Below are 26734 nucleotides of genomic sequence, written 5' to 3'. Positions count from 1 at the left end.
ATATAATTTTTATTTGTTTCCTTTATTCCATACTGTGGAATAGTAAAAGTTTATTGAAATTTTTACCCTTCAGGGGTCAACTTTACTTTTGGTATGAAAATATGATTGGTCTGCCATATGCAGAAGCACCTAAATCCTGAAATTTTGGGGCTCTCTCTTTTCCTACAAACTAAAGTTCTCACTAGCAGATAAATTTTAAACTAGTTTTAAAAATAGAATTTTAATTGAGCTATATTATGGTATGAAGGAGAAGGGATATTATATATTGTGACACTGAGAGATACTCTAAGGTTATTAAAAAATAGTAGCAAAGTAGAAGGAAATGTTGTTTATCACAGGTTTTAGTGCTTATTCATCATTTGATTTCTCTTTTTCCTTTTCCATGACCTTATTTTTAGTTGTGTTTCAGCTACTTAGAGAAACTTTGTAAGTGGTATCTAATGTCTTTTTTTCAAACTGGCATTTATTTCCTGATTATGAAAGTAATAAATGTCCATATCAGGGTTTTTTAAAGACATTGAAAGTTGTAAGGAGTAAAATAAGTCATCCTTAATATTTTGACAAAATAACTGTTGTTAAGAGTTGGATCAATTTCCTTTTAGTCTGTATGTATCTTCTTTATGTAAAAGTAAATGGCTTTACTGTTATAAGTACTTGAGTACAATTTCTGAAAAAAGTATTTTTTTAAACTTATATACAGTAAAATACATTTTTTTTTTCACATCCAGTTTCATGAGTTTTGGCAAATTCACAGCTCATGTAACCACTACCACAATTAGCATAAAGAAAGATTCCCTCACTCTCAAAAATTTCCTTGTGCTGCCCGCTTTGTGGTCAAGCTTTTTTTCCTTCTTCTGACCTCTTGCAACCACTGAACTGTCCTTTGTTTATAGTAGTTCTTGCATTTATCAGACTATCACATAGATTAATCATACAGTATATAACCTTTTGAGGCTGATTTCTTTCATTTTGAAAAATGCTTTTGAGATCCAACTGTGTTATTTCACATACCAGTAATTGTTGTATTTATTAACGAGGAGTATTCCAGCGTATGGGAGTATAATAGATTTTTTTATGCATTCACCCATTGAAAGATAACTTTGGTTAGTTCTAGTTTGGGGTGAGTATGAATAATGCTCCTAAAAAATTAATATACATGTTTTTGTATGAATGTAAATTTTTGTTACTTGGGCAAATACGTTAGAGGAAGATTGCTGGGTCATATGGTAAAATGTTGTTTAATTTCATAAATAACTGACAAATGTTGTCCAGAGTAGCTGTCTTATATTGTATTCCTACCTGAAACATTTGAGAGTCCCACTTGCTCTTTCTCTTCACTTGGTATTGTCAGAGGTTTTGTTTTGGTTTATTTGGTTTATTTTAGACATCATTTTGGTTTAATTTGTTTGGGTGTTGTATTCATGAGCTTACTTACTGTCAGTTTTCTTTGGAGAAGTCTATGTTTAAATTATTTGTCCATTTAAAATTTTCTTTTATTGTTTTATTGTTGAGTTTTGAGAGGTTTTTTTTAAAACTTTGGATGTAAATCCTTTTTCAGATATGTGACTTGCAAATATTTTCTCTGAATCAATAGCAACAGGTTTTAATTTTTGTGAAGTCCAGTTTATTAGGTTTTTTTTGTTTGTTTGTTTTTAAAATCAGATTTTGGTGTTATATCTAAGAACTCTTTGCTTAACCCGTGGCCACAAAACTTTTTCCCTATGTTTTAAATATTTCACAGTTTTAGATTTTCCATCCAAGTTGATATATTGATTAGAGTAGAACTGGGATATAAATTCTGTATACTGACAATTGTTATGCTTACATATTGTGTATATGTTCTATTAATGACAGTGGAAAACTAATGAAATCAACCAACCCATGTTGGTGGTTGTACATCATCAGCCCATACCTTAGCTTAAGTTAAAATTTGTAATTTGTAAATATATATTCTTCGTTTCTACTTCTACTGCAATCATTAAATCACTCTGGAGTTCCTTTTCTTTATTCCTCTATTACCTTCTCATTCTGTTTTTATTGCAAGTCTTATTTATTAATAAGTTTAGTTGGAGTCATATTTCTTCATCACTCACTTTTCTTAATCTTAGGTCTAAGGATGAGAAAAGGTTTAAAAAATGAATAATAATGAAGCTAGTATATAGTTAATTGTACCATGAAATTTCCTGAGATATCTGTGCTTGTCTTAGTGCAACTGGCCTGCTTCTACAGGTGTTGGCAAACTTTTTCCGTAAAGGGTCAGATAATAAATATTTTAGGCTTTGCTGGCCACATGGTTCCTTTTGCAACTATACACAACGTGTAAAGGAATGAAAATGATTGTCTTACAGTAAACTTTATTTACAGAAACAGTCCTCGGACATTGCTGCCTCGGTCCAGCCCCCAAAGGTTCTGAGTTAAGTCATCTGAAATTAGACCTGAGCATCAGTTTAAAAGCCACACAGGTGATAATAAAATGCAGTAAGGTTTGAGAAGAAACTTTGATGTGGCATTAAGTTAAACAGAAACCTTGAAAACTTAAAAGTGATAAGAATGTTTATATCGATTCAGTTCAATTCAAATATAAATAAGCCAAATAGATTTGGGGTGGGGGGGATTCGATGTAAATTTAAAGGCTCTGTGTCTTTCCTTTAATTTAATTGGCAAATCTGACAGTTTCTTTCAGTGCCTTCTTCACTTCCTATTCAGGAAAACACACAATTAATTACAGCAGGTTTTCATAAGAGCCAGCCAGTTAATGATAGACAACTACATGGCTGCATCAGACTATCCCTGTTCTAGGTTAATTATCAGACCAAAGCAAAAATTGATTGATTTCAGACCTTGAATATAAGGACATAGAAAAGTGTTTGGGGAGGTCAGAAAATACTGTGTTCTTTGAGCTATTTTTGGTGCATTGTTATTTCACTGGCCTAATTCATTTCTATTTCGTGGTCTCCCGCTGCCCCATATTAACTTATGTCATGCATAAATGAGAGTTTAAGAATAGTTCATGTTTGGGAGGGGGGTTCACAGTGTGAGGGATATAAATGATGAACGTCTAAGTATTACCTTGTCTTGTACACCTGAAACTAATAAATTAAAATAAAAAAATAAAATAAAAAATAAAAAAAAGGAATAGTTCATGTTTGGTTTCAAAAAATAAGAACACCCCACTACTCATTATATACCTATGGAATATGACATTATCAGCAAAAGTCCACCCCTTTCCAATTGCAGCTCCTACTCTTTCCTCCACTGAAGTGTGTATTTGGTCACCCCTGATACATTCTAAAATAATATATTTCATTCTGCATGGTTTTGAACTTCATATAAATATCACAAATATTTCCTTATTTTGTTCAACATTGATTTTCATCCATGTTTATGAATAAATGATCTCTAGTGCTACATGATTGCTCCCCTTCCCTGGGCAGTCTGGCAGGAATTTGGGGGCAGAGACTGGGTTTCCTGAATCTGTTCCATTTGTGCCTTCTTTTCAGTGGAATCCTTGTAGTAGTACATCTATATTCTAAGATGAGTTTTCTTCATACTTTGCTTAGAAGAACACCTGTGTATATGCAGGGCTAGAAGGAACCGGAGGAATCAGAATCCACCTACAGATAGGGAGCCTGAGGCCCAGAATGGGAAAGAGGCTGGCCCAGGGAAACATAGCAAGACACCTAGTTTCCCCCAATTGTAAGCTCTCTTACCATATCATAGCCAGGCAATTGACATTGACACAGTTGCCAGTGTTATTCACATTTCACCAGTTTTACATGCACTCGTGTGGTGTGTGTGTGTGTGTGTGTGTGTGTGTGTGTGTGTGTTTGTATTGTATGCAATTTTATCACTGTAGACTCATGACCACCACCCCAGTGAAAATACAGAACAATTCCATCACAAGGATTCCTCTTGCTGGCGTTTTATAGCCATGGCCATCCTTGTCCCCAACTCCCAGCCACACTAATTTTCCATCTCTATGATATTGTCATTTCAGGAATATTATATAAATGGAATCATACTGTATTTAACCTTTGAGCTTGGCTTTTTCTCTCAGCATAATTCCCTTCAGTTTACTTCAAGTTGTGGGCATAAATAGTTTGTTCCTATTTATTGCTGAGTAATATTCCCATGACATAAATGTACCATAGTTTATTTAATCATTCACTGTTGAAGGACATTTAGGGTTGTTTTTAGTTTCTTGCTGTTATGAATAAAGCTGCTGTGAACCTTTACATACAGGTTTTTGTGTTGACATAAGTTATCACTTTTCTGGGATAAATGCCTGAGAATGCAATTGCTAGTTCATATGACAAGCGCATGTTTTACTTTTATAAGAAACTGCCATATTCTTTTCCAGAGTGGGTGGGTATGCCATTTTTACATTCTCATCAGTAATATATGAATGATCCAGTTTCTCCTTGTCAGTATTTGGTATTATCACTATTTTTTTTATATTAGCCATTCTAATATGGTAACCATCACTCTTTATATATGTGTGTGTGTGTGTGTGTGTGTGTGTGTGTAAAGAATGTTGAAAATCAATTTTATATCAAGATGCTAGAAACCACAAATTAATAAAACCAATTAATGTAGAATGAAGGATATAATAAATATAGAAGTGATGAAAATCAGAAACATACAAAAATAAAACATCTAAAAGACAATTGGTTATTACTACCGACATTATAGATATTAAAAAGGCACTAGAGAGTGGTTTGATCGTTCGTCGGAGTAGTTTCTTTGTTTTCATCTGCGACTGTGGCTCTCCGTTGGGCGGCAGAAGCGGCGCGGCAGCAGGACAAGCAGCCTAAGACTTCGGCGTTGGGTGAAAGAAAATGGCCTGAAACAAGCAGACTGCTCGTAAATCCACTGGTGGGAAAGCGCCCCGCAAACAGCTGGCTACCAAAGCTGCCAAGAAAAGCGCCCCCTCTACCTGCGGGGTGAAAAAACCTCATTGCTACAGGCCTGGGACCTTTGCGCTTCGAGAAATCCGCCCTTAAAGAAATCGACCGAGCTTGTGATCCGGAAGCTGCCTTTCCAGAGATTGGTGAGGGAGATCGCCCAGGATTTCAAAACGGACTTGAGGTTTCAGAGTGCCGCAATTGGTGTGCTTCAGGAAGCTAGCGAAGTGTACCTGGTGGGTTTATTTGAAGATACTAACCTGTGTGCCATCCATGCTAAGAGAGTCACCATCATGCCCAAAGACATCCAGTTGGCTCCCCGGATACGGAGAGAGAGCTTAAGTGAAGGCAGTTTTTATGGTGTTTTGTAGTAAATTCTGTAAAATACTTTGGTTTAATTTGTGACTTCTTTTGTAAGAAATTGTTTATAATATGTTGCATTTGTACTTAAGTCATTCCATCTTTCACTTAGGATGAATGTGAAAAGTGACTGTTCACAGACTTCAGTGATGAGCGCTGTGGCTCAGGAGTGACAAGTTGCTAATATGTAGAAAGGACGGGTGATACTTCTTGCTTCTCATGATGCATGTTTCTGTATGTTAATGACTTGTTGCGTAGATATTAAGGTACTAGAATTGATAAATGTGTACAGGGTCCTTTTGCAATAAAACTGGTTATAACTTGATCCAAGTGTTTAGCAATTCAGTCTGTTAAGTCTGACCATGCATCACTGTTATAGAATGTGGGCTTTTTCAAGGGTGAAGATAACAAGTCTTAAACACAGTGTAACTTAGTTTCCTTAAAAACAGAAAAAGTAAACCTGGCAGCTATAGAATACACTATGTGCATTTATAATAGCTATTTTATATATTGTAGTGTTAACATTTTTAAATTACATGTTTTACATTCACATGTGGTGGGGAGTCTTGTCATTAATGTGTGTGTAATTTAGAGTCCAGTTGGTTTTCTCCTAACTAGGCTGCGCTTTTCATAGTAGTAAAATGCTTTGCTTATTATACCTTGCATGAGTCCTCATTCTACCACATGTTAACTAACCCTCTAGCTGATAATGCAAACACTACTGGAGGAATTTTATTTATAAGGGCTCTAGAATATAATACTACAAGTTATTCACACCAGCATCATCTGTTACTAATATTCTGAACTAGTTAGTGCAGCTTTTTTTGTGTGTTGTGGTTGGTCTCATAACTAGGTTGAATTTCTCTACCAAGAGGAAACAATACCTAAGTTCTTTTCCTTGTGTTGTTTGTATTATAATAACCCTTAGAGTAAACTTGTGCTGGGGGAGGGGCACACAGCTCCATCTTACTGAACCTCTGCCAGTTAAGATGGCATCCAGTTAGGCTACATCTGGTATATATATATATATGGTTCTGGGAAAATCACTTTATAGAGATGGTCTTCAAGTGGTTTTTACATTTATCCTTCTATTGAAGTTTCTAGGTCAATTATGTTGAATAAATTTACAAATAAACTTGTTTATCCAACAACAACAAAAAAGGCACTAGCACGCTGTTATGTGCAACTTAATGCCAATATATTTGAAAATTTAGGTGAAATGGACAGATTTCTTAAAAATAATAATGAAGTATACAAAACAAAATAGAAAATTTGAATAATCCTTTATTTATGAAGAAATGTAGCCCACAAACTTTTCCATTTGATGTTAGACCTACTTGGCTGTATGGGTGAATATTTCTACGTATTTAAGGAGAAATACCATAAACCCTTCTAGAGAGTAGAAAAATGGGGAAAATCTTTTACAGCTAATTTTATGAGTCAGCATAAAATTAAGTAACAAAAACTGAATAGAATATTATAGGAAAGGGAAGTTTGCAGACCAACATATAGCATGCACATGGACGCAAAACCCATAAAAGAACATTAGCTAATATAAATAAATTATACATAAAAATACAATGCAACATGATGGGTTTATTTCAGAAAGTCAAAGCTGGTTTAGCATTTGAAAAATTAGTGTAATTCATAACAGAAGAAAAATATGTAATCAATAAAAACAAAAACATTGGTATAAAATTCAGTACCTGTTTCTGGTTTAGGAGTAAAGAGAACTTTTCTTATTCTGATAAAGAGTATCTACACCGAATCGTCACATAAAAATGTTAACATATTTAATAGTGAAATATTGAATACTTTTTTACTAACATTGTTATTATTTATTTTCAATAGTCCTTATGTTACTCTACAGGATGTTAGAGGTTATGTCATTGATATGGTGAAAGTTACCATCCTAATGTGTGTAGCAGTTAGAGGTAAAACCAAGGTCTTCGGACGTGCATTGTTCTTCGTGTGATTTTTAGGTCTGCTGTTATGTAAAGTGGATTGATACTGTGTAATATAACGGGTACTGGTATATTTATGAACATTAATAGAAAAACAACTTGTATAGTTATAACTATGTTTTATATATATTAATTTTTAAAGAATCCATTGTGCATGGTCATGAGTAAATTTTAGTTTATCATTTCAAAGATTACAAGTATTTTTAAATTATAAAATTTATTGTAATGTGAATGATTAAATGTAGAGTTATATATTTGTGCTAAAAGCGACCTGAAAAAGTTTAAATTCATTAGGCAGATGAGGAAACAATCCTTTTCTATTATATTTCCTGTGCACTCCTCTGCCTTATACTTTTTTTCACATGAGAAAGTTATAGGTATAGTGTAATTATTCTTGGATTTCAGAAGAGGCAGAGTGGGTGCCTAAATCAAGTTAGTTAAATATGGCCAGAGGCATCTTTCTCTTTACTATTAGGGTAGGAGTTTCCCTTACCAGCTTCTCTTGCCCATTAATTTTTAAGAATTACTAAATTACAGCTCCTATACAAATTAGAACATAAACATTCTAGAGTCATACCACTTTTTGTTTTTTTCTTATTTTGGGTGGTTAGGGGCAGAAGTTTGTTCCCCCCAAGGTGTCTCCAGAAAGCAGAGAGGTTTTCTTTTCACCCCAGAGAAATAAACCAGTATAACAGAAGTGATAATACTTGGACTATAAAGAGCCTGAGGGAGAGGTGTAAAATGAGTCACAGTGTAGTCAGCAGCACCAGTGTGCTCGGTGTACTGTTCAGACAGGCTTCAAAGCATGTCATAGGACTCGTGGCCCAACTTCCAAGACGAAGGAGTTAAGTAAGGATAGAAGCAGTATGGTGGTAGCAGAGAATGTGTGCTAATTATCTGTCCTTTCCCCTCATTCCAGCTGATTGCAAAAAAGACAAATCTTTCCACTTAACTATTATATCTTTCAACTATAACTATTTTCTTAGATAAATGAAACAACAATGGTATTTCCCTATGCTAAAATAGAAGTGGTAGAGAAAATAGTTCATCTTCTTGTAATACTAGGGAACTGCAGAATGTGGTGAATAAATATTATAATGTATTCATTTCAGTAGTTTTGAATAGCAAGCAGAACTTTAAGCAACCCAAATACGTTCTCCTCTGTGTGCACTAAATAGGTACCCGGTCATTGTAGGTCTTCTTACCAGGTTTCTTTGTTAGAATAATGAAACTAACTGAAAACAACGGAAGTCAATTTTAAGCAGAAAAGGAACTTAAATAACTTGGGAACACAGCATGACTTTAAACCATGCTTGAAGGCAGGGCAGGAGGAACCAGTATAGCATGCAAAATCAAACCACAAAAATGGTTCTGTGTTGGGCAGAGTCACTGTAGCAATACCATTGATGGCTATACATCTTCGTTTTCCTGGGTAATTATTAGTTCATTTCACTCTCAGAAGTGTCCTAGTTTGGACCATAAATTACTTGGTCACATTTCTGACATTGGACCATCACTGCCTCTGGAAAGTAGGTGAAGATGCCTCTACTCCCAGCACTCTCGCCAACACTGAGTTTCCTTGTCCCTTGCTTCTTTACCTTGGCTTCAGATTCAAATTCTGGGGTAAATTTGTCTGATTTATAGCAGTCAGTTACTAAGGGGTTTGTAATGTATCTTCATTTTCCAGTTTCTATAGCGAGAGATACTTGAAAAAATAGGGGTTTCCCCAAACAAAAGAGTTTCATAAACTGCGCAGTAAAGAGAATAACAGATATTGAGTGCATTATGTTTTAGTGATTCTTCAATATTACTCCTTTCCTTTGGTGTATACAGTACAGTCTTCTCATTGTGCTGACTAGCTCTATTAGGCCATTATTAAAATGATGTATGTGTCTGCTCAAAGAGAATGTAAGTATAGATTAGGTTTTTGTTCTCTTTTTCCCTTCTCTAAGCAAGAAGACTCCATGGGATGAAGGAAATATATTTCCCATTCTCACATCTTCATTATGTAAAAAAAATAACTTGTCCAACTGTAAAAGGTAGAAAATTAAGCTTAGTTAAAAGCTAAAAAGTTGAATAATATTTGATTATTCTAATTTTTCAAGTTTATGCAATCCATGTAGCATGTGTACTCAGCCCTAAGCTTTCGTAAAATGGAGTCACTACATTTGGATTTAGCTAGGTGGTACATACTTACATTTTAATCTGAATAACCTTTTAAAACAACCCTAAAATCCAGATCATATTCAGATCTGCTTTAGAGAGCCCCAGATAAGCTCTTTAGAAATAGTATTTCTGTTTGTGTTTTTTGGTGGTTTTTTTTGTTTTTGTTTTGAATTTTTGTCTATATTCGAGTATAAGGAACACTTGGGTTAGTTGTCAGCTAACATGACTTTTAGTCTCAGCTGTCTTTTATAAACCTTACGAGTTTCTATCTCATTTAACCTCTTTCAGTTTACTTGTCCCAATTTCATCTTTGAAGTTGTTATGATTAAGTAGAATAGTGAATTTGGAGGGCTGTTTTAGATTATCAGATATTTTGTAAATGCGGAGTGTTTCCTTGCTGTTGTAACAAGAAAGCAGAGTGTCACTAATTAGACTTTCCCCCGGCCCATCTACTTGCTAATTCCTCGCGTGGCTGGGAAGAATGAGGGAGTCCACAGGAGGATGTTCAGGGAAGAGGACTGCCACTATAACAGAATTACTATAGAGAATGGTGGTAGGTTTTCTGTGACTTTACAAAGGATCTCTGAAGGCTTTGGAAATCGAGAGGGTTAGGGTATAGTAGAGTGGAAACTAATTAGGAATTAGTTTTCTTAGCCAAGATCCGCTTTATTTGCATTCTTCTATTGTGGGGTTCTTCTTATGTGGGGTTCTCAAGGTCTCCTAATACAGGATTTGTGTGAAACCAAGGAGCTATGATAACACCTTGATGAAACAAATAGTGTGACTGCTGAGAACCTTTACGATATTTGCCCATTGTATTTTAAACATTATCATTCAGATTGAGGTTTTTATTCTTTTTTATTTGTGCGTCAGATTTTATTGAAGTGTCCCAGGAAAAAGCTATAGGGATTAAGATGGGGAAGCCAATGTAAAATGAACAAATCTTATGTTTAGGATTGAAATCTGGGCCGGTAGTTTTGAAAATAACATTGCTTTACTTTGTTTTATATCTAGCACATTACACAGGATTTAGTTCTTGGCTCTTTATCTCCTTATTTTTGGGATATCCATTTATCCAGAGATATATGGAAAATTAAAAGAAAGGCTATTAAAAACCTTGGAAAATTTTTCTAGCTTTCTCAAAACTCATTTCCCAGTTCCAGAGGCAATTTCTTCCAAAGCTTACTTTCTTTCAGATTTCTTCCTAACATGCTTTCTACTCTTCTCTCTCCCAGCAACACATAAAGTTGTCCTTTCTTCCAAATTTCTTATCTGGGAAGAACAGTGATTCAGAAATCTTAAATTCCTAGGTGAGGTTTGAAATATAACCACAGCAAATATTACTGATGTTTAAAAATTTTAGAGGCATGTGCAATACCATAATGTCTTACCAAATCTTAAAAATGAAGTTGAAAGGCATTATACAGCAATCTGTAACTCAAAAGTACATAGTTACATAAACCCAGATGCCTAGATTTTATTTCACTCTTAATATGGTTAATAAAGCATATTAAGATAGGTTTTTAGATACTTTTATCTGATAGGAATTTTTTTAAAACAAGTATAACATTCAAATTGTATATCAATGAAAATGCCCGCTATTAAGAGGAATTGTATTTGAAATCAAGTTTCCTTTAACTGAATATCAAGTCGTATCTTTAGCTTTATATACTAGTGTAGAAATCTTTCTTGCATTGCATTGTTCCTACTTCTAGATGATCAGCATTTTTGGATAGGATATCCAAGTTGGTTTTCTTACAGATTTTATTATCAAGATCAAAGCTACCTAGAACAAGAGTCTCTGATAGCAACATTCAGAGGCAGTTTGTTAGACTGCTGTGTCTGACCTTATCCCCTGTGAGGTAGTGTCTCCATTTTTCTGGGTCAGTTCCTTTTGTGAAGAACTGGAATTTCTTAGCTAGGGAACAAGATTTTAAAACAAAAAAAAATCACAATTAAAAGAAAAACAGCTGTTGAAATGCTCTCTTGTCATATAATTATAGGTTATATTAAGCTATGTTTATTACTATTATAACCCAAAGAACATAAAATTGATACAATTTGATTTATTAAAGTGAAAACCAAATTAGATATCTTTTCGTAAATCTAAAAAGAGTAAAGTCTCAGTCTTTTTTTAAAACTTCTTGGAACACAAATTTGTATTCAAAAGTAATAAATAACAAGACTGTGTTGTGTTTCTTCTTTATTGATCAAAACTTTGAATACCAATAAAAGATTTAGTGGTGCTGAAAAAGTGGTCTATGCCAAACAATAATGGAATATGCGTGTTACCTCTTTGGTCAACATTTAATGTATTTTGTGACAACAGTACAGTCTCTGAAAGTGATTTAAGGGTGCCAGGGATCACGTTAATTCTTCCTGTGCTTTTTTTTTTTTAACAGAACTTTATTGGGGAACAGTGTGTGCTTTCAGGACTTTTTTCCAAGTCAAGTTGCCCTTTCAGTCTTAGTTGTGGAGGGCTCAGCTCAGCTCCAGGTCCAGTTGCCATTGCTAGTTGCAGGGGGTGCAGCCCACCATCCCTTGTGGGAGTCGAACCAGCAACCTTGTGGTTGAGAGGACGTGCTCCAACCAACTGAGCCATCTGGGAGGCAACTCAGCTCAAGGTGCCATGTTCAATCTTAGTTGCAGGGGGCAGAGCCCTCCATCCCTTGCGGGACTCGAGGAATTGAACTGGCAGCCTTGTCGTTGAGAGCCCACCGGCCCATGTGGGAATCGAACCGGCAGCCTTCGGAGTTAGGAGCATGGAGCTCTAACTGCCTGAGCCACCAGGCTGGCCCCCCTCCTATGCTTTTTGTCGGTAAACAAAATATTCTCTGATTTTAATATATTTGACTTCTATAGTTGTCTTGAGAAACAACTTTGTGAGTTTATTTTAACACTTGGCTTCAGGAAACTGTCTATCCTTGAAATTAATTTTGCTGAAAAATGTTGTAAGTATTTAAATATCCAAAATTTTACTGAGAAATGAAACCAAGGTGAAGTGACCCTTTATACTTCATTTGCAAGGATTGAAAAATCTCTTAAGACAAAGTACATACTCAAGTGAAGAGATTCTCAAAAGGCATTTCTTCATTTTTATAGGAGGATCATTGTGTGGTTAATGCTCGTTGGTTTTTGCCTTGTAATTTTCAGTGGATGGCAACTAGGTGGGCAAGTTTTGCTGGGGCAGTCAGTGAGCTCCACACAGGATGGTGGTAGCATTTTTACTCAGTGAAATTCATCCTTTGGAAGAAATTTCTAGCAGCAGTATTTTGCCTTTCTCATATGCAAGAGAGGATAGATATTGTGTCTTACCTTTAAAAACTGTATTGTGATTCATTATTTTAAAAAAATTTACATCATGCCTTTTGAGGTTAACAGTTTTTCATCTATAAAATACTAAGAATCTTAAGTTTTGTGAAATGTAATTAAAATATGTGTATCTGCATATCATCTATTTAAACTTCTTAAATGTTACTAAAATCAGTGCCTCATGTTAATTAAATTAAAGTAACCCTCTTTTTAGCAAGCTGGATTAGACATTTTGATATGATTCTGTTAGAACTTGATTAGATTACGTTATATGCTAAGCATATGTTATGTACTTGAAATAGAAAGATGCAAATATGTATCAGTGTCCTCAAAAGCTGTAGTCTAAAAGGGAAAACATTTAGTTTTAGATTAAAATTACTCCCATATTCATTTATGTATTTATGTTGACTATTTCAGGGGTTTTTTTGTTTGCCTTTATTATGTGAACTGTGGAGTCAGTCACTTAATCTTTAATCTTTAGGTCTTCCTTCTATTTTTTTAATCTACTAAAACAGGAGGATTCCAGGAAATTGCCAAGATGCTGTCTACCTGATTTCTTTTGTTTTCTATATCAATGCTTTTGACACTTTTATGCGCAGTGCCTAGAGACAGGCTGCCCTGGGCAACAGGTATTTGCTTCTGAGGCGAGGGGCAGCCACATTTTAGGGGGCAGGGGCAAGTTAGGCCCACAGTGTGAGATTCCTGGCAGTAATCTTCAAGTTTAAGATCCAGGTCTGACTATTTCAGTTTTATAAACAAAAAGTTATATCGAATAAGAAACAGCTATGACATTAAGCCCTCTCCAATAAAACTATAGAAATAAAGCCAACATTTCACACATGTTCACAAACATATTATTTAAGTTATTTATGAAAATGTCTCTATTTGTAATAAATTTAGGACAATCCTTTTTCTTGTATTTTGTCTTTTTATTACGAAAATTTTCAGATATATGCAAAATAAAGTGTTAGCAGCAACATACTGCCAATTTTTCCCCCATCCACTCAAATCTCTGTGTTTGTTGGTGTTTGCATAGATAGATAGCATTTTCATTACTTTTTAAAAAAACTCCAGAATCCCCTTTTTAGAAAGCAACTTTGTTTAAAGAACATTGACTGCAAAATAATAATCTGAAACTTGGAGTCTTCCACTAGCTCTTCCATTAACTTAGTGGTTAAGGCCAAGTCAATTAATGTTTGTGACTTTCTTCCTTCTTTGTAGCTTGGAGGTACATACTTAGCACAAAATTCATTCTTATAAAGCACTAAAAGGCTTTAGATACTTGGGAAAAAAATAGACACACACACACACACACACATCTATCTGTATTTGTCTAGGAGCAATGAAATAAGTTTTCATTTGTTAAAACATCCTTTTAGAAATTCAGTCATAGTAGAATAAACTGTAGTTATATAGGCTTATTTAAATTTATGAAGCATAGTAGTGGAATGAAGATGAAGCATCTTTTTGTAGAGATGTGTCTTAGCTTCAGGTATTATTGTATTCTTATAAGTATTATTGTATTCTTATAAAATTTGTCCTTTTTCTGGTGGAGACTCCCTGGTATTTTTATGGAATATGCACAGTCTCCAGTTCTCTAATTCCCTCTTCTTACCCTCCACCAGTCTAATCTGGGCTTTCAGTATTTCATCTCAGCATTTGTAGAAATGACTTCATAATAGTACTGATTCCTAAGAAATTACTGTCATGTCTAATTTTATTTAAATATGACTTTTCACTGTTACTACACTAATCAGAAACCTTCAGATTTCTATCTAGTACGCTTCCGTCATTTACAAACTTCTTTCTTAGTTGTCACCTATTCATGTTTCCCATTGTTCTCTCATGAATCCTTCACTACATAAAATACATTGTTTTAGTTTTACCAGAACATATAATGCTCATACTTCCATCTTTGTCTTCCTATATGAGGTGTGATCGCAAAATACGATGAATGTTTAAATTTTAAAAATTTATTAGATTAAAGGACACATTGCCATTAATCCCCCTTGCTTTGAACACACTTTTCCCATCTTTCTTGCCTCTTTGTGACGCAGTTCTGGAAGGCTTTCTTGAGTGTCTTTAGTTGCGCTGTCGTGGCTGCCTCAATGTCCTGAATCATTTTGATTTTGGGGAAGAGCCAAAAGTTGCACAGTGCCAGATCCAGTGAGTAAGGTGGATGAGGATACACTGTAATGTTTTTATTTGACAGAAATTGCCATATACCAGAAGCGATGTGTGACACGGAGCACTGTCATGATGGAGGATAATTTATAGCACACTTTTAAATGCACCTTCTCTCAACGGTAGCTCATACCTGATTGCACTAAACAAGTTGCAACTTGTTACACACTGTTACTAAGGTTGGATGCACCATTTCCCATATTGAAGATCCCTGCTTTTGCATTGGATGGCACTTGGCAGCAGCATTCACCATATTTTTTTTATCACACCGCGTATATTGCTGTCATCATTTAAAAAATATTTTTTTCATAATACAACAGACAACTGTGGTGTGACAAATTTAGCTATTACTATGTACAAGCTGTTCGGTATATGTACATGGAATTGTATAAGTGTGTTGACCTACATAGAATGTGTGTGTTAAGACATGTTAGAGTAATATGAGGATAACTGTGATACATGGCCCTGAAATACGATAGTTCTCTGAGAATTAAACTAATAAAGTTTATTCTTATAAGGGCTATGTTTAGCTGTCTCTGGTATAAATGAAATATTATTGTGTAAATTAACTTATTAGTTATAGTGTAAATTAACTATACAGGCAGATACTTCAGGGATTTGGGACATGGGACTAAATGAAATGTAATTGGAATTTGGTAAGCTGATATCCATCTAATTACTTGTATTTGCCCCTATTTAGAAGTTGGTAGGGAAAAAAAAAAGAGATTCCATTTAGGCTTTAAGTAGAAAGGGGAAGAAGTACCAAGAGCCAAAAATTGGCATTGCCCATTCAATCACTGTCTGCAGTCGAAGATGCCCTATTCTACTTTTGTGGCTGATTATTTCTCTATTTCACATCACTCATGTTTACCAACTAATACTTTGATTATAATTTGATTTCTTAAGTAGCTTTACTAAAGTAAAGATTGTACTATTGCTTATCTATGCATTGCACATTAATTGACAGCTAATATTAATCATTTTTAAATAATATATTTGCGTTCTGGTTTATGTGTTAGTATCAGTGAACTCGATTAATAAGTCTATCCCTAAGAGGAAGATATAATCTCAGTGTGCTTATAAAAACTGATTTCTGAGTTTGTAACACTGAAAATCAGACTATGCATCTTGGTCATTTTAATAGTATAAAAGCTTTATTTGGTAGACAGATGGCTGGCAGCACATGGTAAAAATAAGTGTTTGGTTTGTAGTGGAGCAATCCAAGAATTTTACGATTCTCCCAGTATACAGCCAGTCTAACTTGATGTCGATCTATTTCAAAGCCTAGTTCAACTTTTATTTCTTCTAAACTTTCTGATTAGACTTAACATGCAGTGATTATACACTAGGAAATATTACTCTGAAAATCTCTATTCTCCCTAAAATGCTGTATTTTTCTCTATGTTTGCTTTTTTTTTTTTTTTAACTGGAATTTCCTCTTAATACATACACTCATTTACAGGAGGACTGTGAGCTCAATAGGCAGGGATTTTGTTAATATACTGCTTTATCTCCTTCGCCTTTTTCAGTTCCTGGTACATATCAGGCACTAGAGAAACATTTGTTGAATGAATGAATTGATTAAATCTGAAACTCCCTTTCCTCTGGGTTTCTCTGTTTATAATTTGTAGTCAATATAAAGTAATTTTTGTGTTGCTTGATGTGTATAAATCTGATCTCCATCACCAGTGAAAGCTCTTTGGGGCATGCCCCCTATTTTGTACTACTGCCTCACCCATAATCTTTGTATGCTCAATAGTCAAATTTAGGCTCTTGATTCAGATAATATATGAGTTTCAAGGAATAAGGGAATGGATTTTGCAGAATTAGAGAGAGGGATGGATGAGTATTTTCAGATAAAAAAAAGCACACAAAGAGTCAAGAGAGAGGTAGGGAAAAACTTACAACACACATTAGAACTAAATGTGTGAGAAAGAGAGAGAAAATTCTAAAATCTTCCAGAAGTTCTGTACAAGATGACAGAGTAGGTAAATGCTCTGCTCTTATTCTTTCACAACCACATGGAAATTACAACTAAATTATAGAATAATCATCCTTGAGAACCACCTGAAGGTTAGTGAACAAACTTCTATAACTAAGGATATAAAGGAGAAGCCACGTGGAGTCTGGTAGGAGGGGCAGAGACACTAAATGGGATGGTCCCACACCCACGTGTGGCAGTTGAGAACTGGGAGGGATATCTCAGGTGCGGAAATCCCTCCTGAGTAGCAAGAGGTCCCAAACCCACACTGGTGTCCCCAGCCTGGACCACACGTGGTGGGAAGAGGAATCCTCACATTTCCTTGTGAAAGTCAACGAGGATATCATCCAGATGAGACAAAGGGCTGCTGAAGACTCAGGCGTCAACCTAAGAGGCCTGAGCACAAACTCACAAACACTTACCCTAAGCTCCAGCAAAGGGACACCAGTTTGAAAAGCAGCAGGGACATATGGGGAGGAAATGAATTGCCTGACTTCAGGGTGAGGGCTGGAGGAGCAGCTCTCTCCGGGGCTAAAGTGCAGCAAGCGCTATTATTCCTTTGTTGAACCCTCCCCATATCCAGCCTGCAGGTGCAGGTGGATGCCAAATCTGAGTCTTCATTAACCTGGTTAACACTGCTTGCCCCATCATGGTAGTTGCTCAAGACCCCAACCCATCCAACCAGCACACCGGCCTGAACCTCTTTCAGCAGTGGTTCCACATAAGTGGCCAGCATCTGTTCACGCTGTGGAATTTCCTAAAATCTCTCTGAGTTCCACAAATCCCAAACAAGCAGTGGCTGACCTCAGCGTGTCCTGTACCTTTTGCTAAGCAGCCCCAAGCCTGGCACTAGTGGTAGGCTGCCTTGTTAGCATAGTCTCTCCCAGCCGTCTTCAAACCCAGCACAGGCAACTATCAACTACAGATCACTTTATAGCTCCTACCAGGGGGGACGGGGCCAGGCACGGCTGACCTGGGCCTACACCAGAGCCCCTCCCAAGAGACCCAGAATCAACACACCTGGTGGCTAACTTCAGACCACAACAGAGCACCACCTAACTGGCTCCACAAATGACACACCCAAAGGGTGGACTTAGAGTCACTAAAGCCCCAATAAAGTGAATCCCACTCCATGAGGTCAACTCTCTCACAACAGTTTGTCCACTGTAGTCATGGCTAGTCCTTATAGACAGTCAGCCTGAGGGTCAGTTCTACCCACTGATGTGCCAACAGCAATCAAGGTTCAACTATAACAGGAGGGCACACACAACCCACACAGGGGACACACCTGGAGCACCCAACTCAAGTGACAAAGCAGACTATGCCACTGGGCCCCACAGGACATCTTCATAAGGCCACCCTGCCAAGACTGAGAGATGTAGCAGATCTACATAATGCATGGAAACAAACAAAGGAAGGCAACCAGAATGAGACAAAAGACACATGTCCCAAATGAAAAAACAAGACAAAACTCCAGAAAAAAACTAAATGAAATGGAGGCAAGTGACCTATCAGATACAGAGTTCAAAATACTTGCTATAAGAACACTCAGTGAACTTAGGGAACGAATAGATGAACTCAGAACTTTCACAAAGAGATAGAAACCGTGAAAAGGAACAACTCAAAAATGAAGAATATATTAGATGGAATCAACAGATTAGATGAAGCAGAGAATCAGGTCAGCAATTTGAAGGAAAAGGTAGTGGAAAACACCCAATCAGAGTAACAAAAAGAAAAAAGAAGTTTAAAAAATGAGGATACTTTAAGTGACACCTGGAATAATAACCATAATAACCATTCACATTGGGGTACCAAAAGGAAAAGAGAGAAAGCAAGATAGCAAAAACCTATTTAAAGAAATAATGACTGGAAACTTCCCAATCCTGGCAAAGGAAATAGACATACAGGTCCAGCAAGCACAGAGAGTCCCAAACAAGATGAACCCAAAGAGGCCCAACCAAGACACATCATAATTAAAATGCCAAAGTTTAAACACAAAGAATCTAAAAGCAGCAAGAGAAAAGCAGTTAGTTACATACAAGGGAGCTCCCATTTAGACTGTCAGCTGATTTCCCAACAGAAGCTTTGCAGACCAGAGGGTTTGGCACAAAATATTTAAAGTGATGAAAACCAAGAACCTACAATCAACACTATTCTACCTAGCAAGGCTCTCATTTAGAATTGAAGGAGAGATAAAGACCTTCCCAAGCAAGAAAGAGCTAAAGGAATTTACCACCACCAAAGTAATATTCCAAGAAATATTAAAGGGATTTCTTTAAGAAGAAGATGGGAAAATAAAGAACATAAATATGTATAATAAAATGACAGTAACACTTATCAATAATCACTTTAGATATAAATGGATTAAATGCTCCAATCAAAACACATACATATGCTGTCTACAGACCTACTTCAGATCAAAAGACAAACACAGACAAAGTAAAGGATAGAAAAAGATACTTCATGTAAATGGAATCCAAAAAAAAGGTGGGGAAGCAATATTTATATCAGACAAAATAAACTTTAAAATAAAAGCTATAGCAGGATATAAAGGACATTTCATAATGATAAAGGGGTCAATTCAACAAGAGAATATAACCCTGTAAACATTTAGCACCCAATGTAGGAGCATCTAAATTATATAAAGCAAATATTGACAGGTGTAAAGTGAGAGATTGAGAGTAATACAATAATAGTAGAAGGCATTAACATTCCACTGACGTCAATAGATAGATCATATAGGCAGAAAATCAAAGAACCATTGGCCTTAAATGATATTTTAGACCAGATGAATTTCATATTTTTAGAACATTTCACACCAAAGCAGCAAGATATACAATCTTTCCATGTGCACATAGAACATTTTCCAGGAGAGCCCATGTGTTAGGTCATAAGAAAAGCTCTGAATTTAAGAAGACTGAAATCAAATCAGCATCTTCTCTGACCACAATGGTATGAAACTAGAAATCAATTATAAGAAAAAAACTGAAAAGTACACAAACACATGGTGGCCAAATAACATGCTACTAAATGACAAATGGGTTAACATTGAGCTCAGGGAAGAAATAAAAATGCACCTTGAGACAAATGAAAATGAAAACAGTTATCCATAAAACCATGGGACACATCCAAAGCAGTTATAAGAGGGACATTCATAACAATACAGGCCTACCTCAGGAAAAAAGAAAAATCTAAACAGTTTAATCTTACACCTAAAGGAAATAGGAAAATAACAAAATCCAAAGTGAGTAGAAGGAAGGAAATAATAAAGATCAGAGTAGAAATAAAATGGAATCCGAAATATATATGCAAAAAATCATTGAAACCAGTAGCTGGTTCTTTGAAAAGATAAACACAACTGATAAAACCTTTAACGAATCTCATCAAGGAAAAAGAGAGGACCCAAATAAATAAAGTCAGAAATGAAAGAGGAGAGGTAACAAACAAACACAAATACATTTGTCTTCAGAAATACAAAGGATCATAAGAAAATACCGCAAACGATTATATTCCACCTAATTGGACAACCTGGAAGAAATGGATAAATTCATACAAACATACCAAGAATTCATACAAATTCTACCAAGACTGAATCAAGAAGAAATAGAAAATCTAAGCAGGCTGATAACTACTAATGAAATCTAATCAATAATCAAAAAAACTCCAAGAAACAATTCCTGGATCAGGTGAATTCACAGGTGAATTTTACCAAACATTTGAAGAAAAATTAACACCTATCCTTCTCAAACTATTCCAAAAAATTGAAGAAGAGGAAGGCTCCCAAGCTCATTTTTTGAGGTCAGCATTACCAAAACCGGACCAAGACATAAAAAAGGAAAGTTATAGGCCCGTATTCCTGATGAATGTAGATGCAAAAATCTTAAACAAAATATTAGCAAACCCATTTCAGCAATACATTAAAAAGATCAGATACTATGATCAAGTTGGATTTATTCCTGGGATGTAAATTTGATTCAATATCCACTAATCAGTCAATATGATGCACCATATAAACAAAATAAAAGATAAAAAATCATCAATGCAGAAAAAGCATTTCACAAAATCCAGCATCCATTTATGATTTAAATTGCAAAGTGGCGATAGAGGAAACATACCTCAACATAATAAAGGACGTATGTGACAAACCCACAACTAACATCATACGGAGTGTGAAAAGCTAAAAACATTTCCCTGAAGATCAGGAACAACACAAGAACGTCCATTTTTTTACCACTTTTATTCCACACAGTGTTGGAAGTCCTTACTACAGCAATCAGACAAGAAAAAGAAAAGGCATCCAAATGGGAAAGGAAGAAGTGAAACTGTCATTTGCAGATGACATGATACTATCTAGAGAGAACCCTAATGATTCCACCAAGAAACTGTTAAAACTGATAAATGAATTCAGTAATGTAGGATACAAAATTTAATCCATTTGGTTGCATTTTTATACACCAACAATGAACTGTCAAAGAGAAATTAAGAAAACAATCCCATTTATGATTGTATCAAAAGTAAAATAAAATACCTAGGAATAAATTTAACAAAGAAGGTAAAAGACCTGTACTTGGAAAATTATAAGACATTGAAGGAAGAATTGAAGAAGATACAAATAATGGAAGTATATACTGTGCTCATGGATATCAGGAATTAACGTCATTAAAATGTGCATACTACCCAAAGCAATCTATAGATTCAATATAATCCCTATCAAAATACCAGTGACATTTTTCTCAGAACTAGAACAAATAATCCTAAAATTTATATGAAGCCACAAAAGCCTTTGAATAGCCAAAGTGATCTTGAGAAAGAAGAACAAAGTTGGCGCTATCATGTTACCTAATATCAAAATATACTACAGTGCTATAGTAATCAAAACAGACATTGGCATAAAAACAGACACAAAGGTCAATAGAACAGAATAGAGTGCTCAGAAATAAACCCAGGCCTATATGGTCAATTAATCTATGACGAAGGAGGTAAAAGTAAGCAGTGGGGTAAAGACAGTCTATTCAAAAATGGTATTGGGAAAACTGTACATACATATACCAAAAAATGAAACTAGACCACTTTCTTACCCTATATACTAGCATAAACTCAAAATGGATTAAAGACTTAAATGCAAGACCCAAAACCATAAAACTTGTAGAAGAAAACATAGACAGTGAATTCTCTGACATTGCTCTTAGTAATATTTTGTTGGATATATCTCCTCAGACGGGAAACAAAATAAAAAATAAACAATTGGGACTACATCAAACTAAAAACTTTTTGCCCAGCCAGAGGAAACCATCAATAAAACAAAAAGACAGCCTACTGAACGGGAGAAACTATTTACTAGTGATACATCTTATAAGGGGTTAATATCGTGTGTGTGTGTGTGTGTGTGTGTGTGTGTGTACATATATATGAAGAGCTCATACAACTTAACCAAAAAAACAATACAATTAAAAAATGGACAGAGGACCTGAAGAGACATTTTTCCAAAGAGGACATACTGATGGCTAACAGACATAGGAAAAGATGCTTAACGTCACTAATCATCAGAGAAATGCAAATTAAAACCTCAATGAGAAATCACCTCACACCTATCAGAATGGCTATCAATAATCAACAAACAACAAGTGTTGGCAAGGATATGGAGAAAAGGGAACCCTTGTGCATTGTTGGTGGGATTGCAAATTGGTGCAGCCACTATAAAAAAGAGTATTGAGGTTCCTCAAAAAGATTAAAAATAAAACTACCATGTGACCCAGCAACTCCACTTCTGGGTTATTTATCCAAAGGAATCCAAAACACTAATTTGAAAAGATACAGGCATCCCTCCCTATGTTCATTGAAGCTTTATTTACAATAGCCTAGATACAGAAGCAACATTATTATTCATTGATATAGAATATTGGATAAAGAAGATGTACAAATATACAGTGGAATATTATTATTATGCTGTAATGAAGTCTTAAAAAAGATTTGAAAAATTCAAAAAAAGAATGAAATCTTACCATTTATATTAAGATGGATGGACCTAGACAGTATTATGCTAAATAAACTAAATCAGACTGAGAAAGACAAATACTGTATGATTTCAGTTATATACAGAATCTGAAAAACAAACGAGCAGACTCAGATACAGAGAACAAATTGATAGTTGCCAGATGGGAGGAGCCTTGGGGGGGCTGGGTGAAGTATGTGAAGGGAGTAAGCAGTAGAAATTAGCAGTTACAAAATAGTCATGGGAATATAAAATGCAGCACATAGGGAATATAGTCAACAATATTGTAATAACTGAGCGGTGTAAAGGAATACTAGACTTACTGGATGAATCACATTTTAAGGTATATAAATGCCTAATCCCTATGTTGTACACTTGTAACTAATATAATATTGAATGCCAACTGTAATTGAAAAAATTATAAATTAAAAAAATACTAACAGAGATGGGAAAGAAAAAAAAAGTCACAAAGACCTAATGAAGAATTAGATTGACATCACATTTTTTCAACAGCAACTCTGGATTCAAGCAGCAAATGCATTAGTATTTATAAAAATTTGAAGGGACAGAACTTGGAATTTTTTACCCTGCCAAACTGTCATTCAAATATAAAGATTAAAAAATGTTATCATGCATATTTTTCTCAGAATGTCTGCTACATGTATTCTCACATTAAAAATAGCTTTAGATGAAGCACTAAAATGAGCAAATTCAAAAACTGCTGAAAGTGGTATATGACATATCTTGGTAAAGTATTTTTTTCTTAAAAAAATGGAGCTAAGACCAAAGAATATAGAAAATGTCCATACTAACTCTGAATTAAAAGTCTAGATCAATACTTTTCAAACTATCTATGTTGAAGGAGCATGTTATAAAAACTTCTAGTTTCAGGCCTACCTTTCATACATTACAAAATGTCATAAGCATTGATGTTTCAGCAATGTCCAATTGGTATAATAATTTTTAGTTCTGTATTCTCAGTTCCTGTACATTGTGAACAAGTAACAGACACTTCAAGCAGACAAACTGTTGATAGAAACAGATGCAATGATAGCATAAATGAAGGATGTGGCAGAGAAAGACATTAAAACATTTTTATACACTCAATATATACAAGGATTTAAAGGAAAATATAAACATAGGAGAAATATAAAAAGATCAGTGATTTTAATATAATGATAAAAATTGCAAAATGGAGCACAGAGAGAAAAGACTAGGGAAAGTAAACAACAGAGTCTTAATGACTTTCGTGGAATGATATGAAATATTCTAATATGTTCATAATTGGAGTTCCAGCAAAGAGGAAGCCAGCAAAAGTGCTTGATGAAATAATGTCCAAAACTTTCCGTATTTGTACAACATTTTTAGAAGATTCAAGATGCTCAAAGAATAGCAAGACAAACACTCCAAAAAAAACCCACCCAGAAATCACATACCAAGGCATATCATAATCGGATTTCTGAAAACCAGTGATAAGGAGAAAATGCTAAAAGCAGCAAGTGAATAAACATACTACATCCAGAGGAACAAAATGACTGCAAACTTCTTGGCAGGTAGTTGTCAAGTCAAAAGGCAATAGAATGTCATCTTTAAAGTTCTGAAAGAAAACTCTCAACCTTCAATTCTTTATACAGAAAGATTTCCCTTCAAAGTAAAGATACATAAAGACATTTTCAGGCATACAGAAGCTGAGTGCATTCTTCATTAGCAGACATGAACTACAAGAAATGTTAAGTGTCTTTTGGCAGAAGGAAAATGATACCAGACGAGAACTTGAATCTACACGAAGGAATGAAACCTGTCATAAATGATTGATTTGTTGGAAAGTACGAGATTTTATAAACCTTTTATAGTATTTTTTTTGTTTTTCATTTAAAAGTTCATTGACAGTTTAAAGCAAAAGTAGTTTGTTTTTGGTTTACTAATATGTAAAATTAAGGTGTTAATAGTAACAGTAAAAAAGGATAATAGCAGTACAAAGGACAGGAAGAGGAAATGGAAGTATACTATTATAAGAATTCTGTTATAGATGAAGTAGTACATTATTTGAAGGTAGACGATTAAAAGTTAATGATGCTTATTGTAAACCTTAGAACAACCACTGAAAATAGTAGCGATGTTGTAAATGAAGTCTGTAATGAAGATAAAAACAAATACTAAAAAAATACTTGATCTCAAAGATAAAAAAGAATAAATCGACAAATACAAATCAAATAGCCAGCCAGATGGTGGATTTAAATCTAACCATATCAATATTTTCAATAAATATAAACTGCCCAAACTACCCCACTTAAATTGTAAAAACTGTTAGATGGGAGCTAACATAAATTTCAACTAGATGCTATCTAGGAGCAAACCACATTAAATATAAAGACACTAAGCATGCTGTGGAATTTTTTTTTAATAATAGGAAAAAGTAAAAGTATGGAAAAAGATAGTCTTTACAAGCACTAACAAAAATGGAGGTGCAGCGAATATATTAATATCAGAAAAAGTACACTTCAGAACAATAGACTATAGACTCAAAAATTTTCTAGCTAGAAATTACAGATCAATAGATAGCTGGAAAAATCTGAAATATATGTTAATTAAATACACTTCTAAATTAGTGACTCAAAAAGCAAAAGTCACAAGGAAATTTAGAAACTATTTTGAACAGAATGAAAATAAAACAATAAATTTTGTGAGATGTAGCTAAAACAGTACTTAGCAAGAAATTTATAGCTTAAATGCTTTTAAGAGAAAGGACCACAGTCAATGATCTAAGAGGCTAGATGTTGAAATCTAGAAAAAAAAGAGCAAGTTAAATCCATAGCAAGAAAGGAAATAAAGACATGAGCAGAAATCAGTGAAATAAAAAACAGGCCCTAGGGACTATTATGAAATCAAAAGCTGGTTCTTTGAAAAGATCAATAGAATTGATAAACTGCAAGGCTGATTAAGAAGATAGAATATACACATTACTAAGGAATGAAAGAAGGACATCACTAGAGATTTACATCGTTAAAGGATAAAGAGAATATAATGAACTTTGTTCTGATAAATTTGATTACTTTCTTGAAATGGACAAATTCCTTGAAGACACAGACTCCAAAACAATCAAGAAGAGTTTACTTGGCGTTGGTGGGATTGTAAATTGGTGCAGACATTATGGAAAACAGTATGGACGTTCCTCAAAACATTAAATACAGAACTGCCTTATGACCCAGTAATTCCACTTCTGGTTATTGATCCAAAAAAATCCAAAACACTAATTTCAAAAGGTTTATGCACCCCTATGTTCATTAAAGCCTTATTTACAGTAGTCAAGATATGGAAGCAACTTAAATGCCCATCAATAGATGATTGAATAAAGATGTGGTACCCATATGCAATGGAACATTACTCTGCCATACAAAGAATGACATTTTACCATTTGCAACAAGATGGATGGACCTAGATGGGATTATGCTAAGTAAAATAAATTAGACCGAGAAAGACAAATACAAAACTAAATCAGACCGAGAAAGGAAGGTCCATACTTCTAAATGAAAGTTTTCACTATAAAGCTGCTTAGAATGAATGTCTTCCAGAAGCCATCTGCACAATTTCCCACTTAACCAGGAAATATTAACATTTCCCCTCCAAATGTACGAAATCATCTTGGTGTATTATGTTGGGGTTTACACTGATTCATAAATGATTTCACTTATATGTGGAATCTAAAAAACAAAATAAAGGAACAAACAAAATAGACTCAGATACAAAGAACAAACTGATAGTTGCCAGATGGGAAGGGCATTAGGAGCTGGGTGAAAAAGATGAAGGGAGTAAAGACAAATTGGTCATTATGAAACAGTCACTGGGATGTAAAGTACAGCATAGGGAATAT

At 34.8% G+C, this 26734-nt stretch overlaps 1 protein-coding gene and 1 pseudogene across 11 annotated transcripts in view; both read left to right on the top strand.

Annotated features, from left to right (window-relative positions):
* JMJD1C (jumonji domain containing 1C) overlaps window positions 1–26734 on the top strand; it is a 267004-nt gene that overhangs the window by 113587 nt on the left and 126683 nt on the right. The gene's annotated exons all lie outside the window — the stretch shown is intronic.
* Window positions 4282–5398, top strand: LOC308508199 (histone H3.3A-like; annotated as a pseudogene). Its single transcript has 2 exons — window positions 4282–4365; window positions 4857–5398. The product of its transcript is annotated as a histone H3.3A-like (transcript).

Source organism: Rhinolophus hipposideros, assembly GCF_964194185.1.
Source record: "Rhinolophus hipposideros genome assembly, chromosome: 15".
In the NCBI taxonomy this organism is placed as follows: Eukaryota; Metazoa; Chordata; class Mammalia; order Chiroptera; family Rhinolophidae; genus Rhinolophus; species Rhinolophus hipposideros.
The sequence above is the reverse complement of the archived record's forward strand: the minus strand, read 5'-3'. Positions and strand labels throughout refer to the sequence as shown.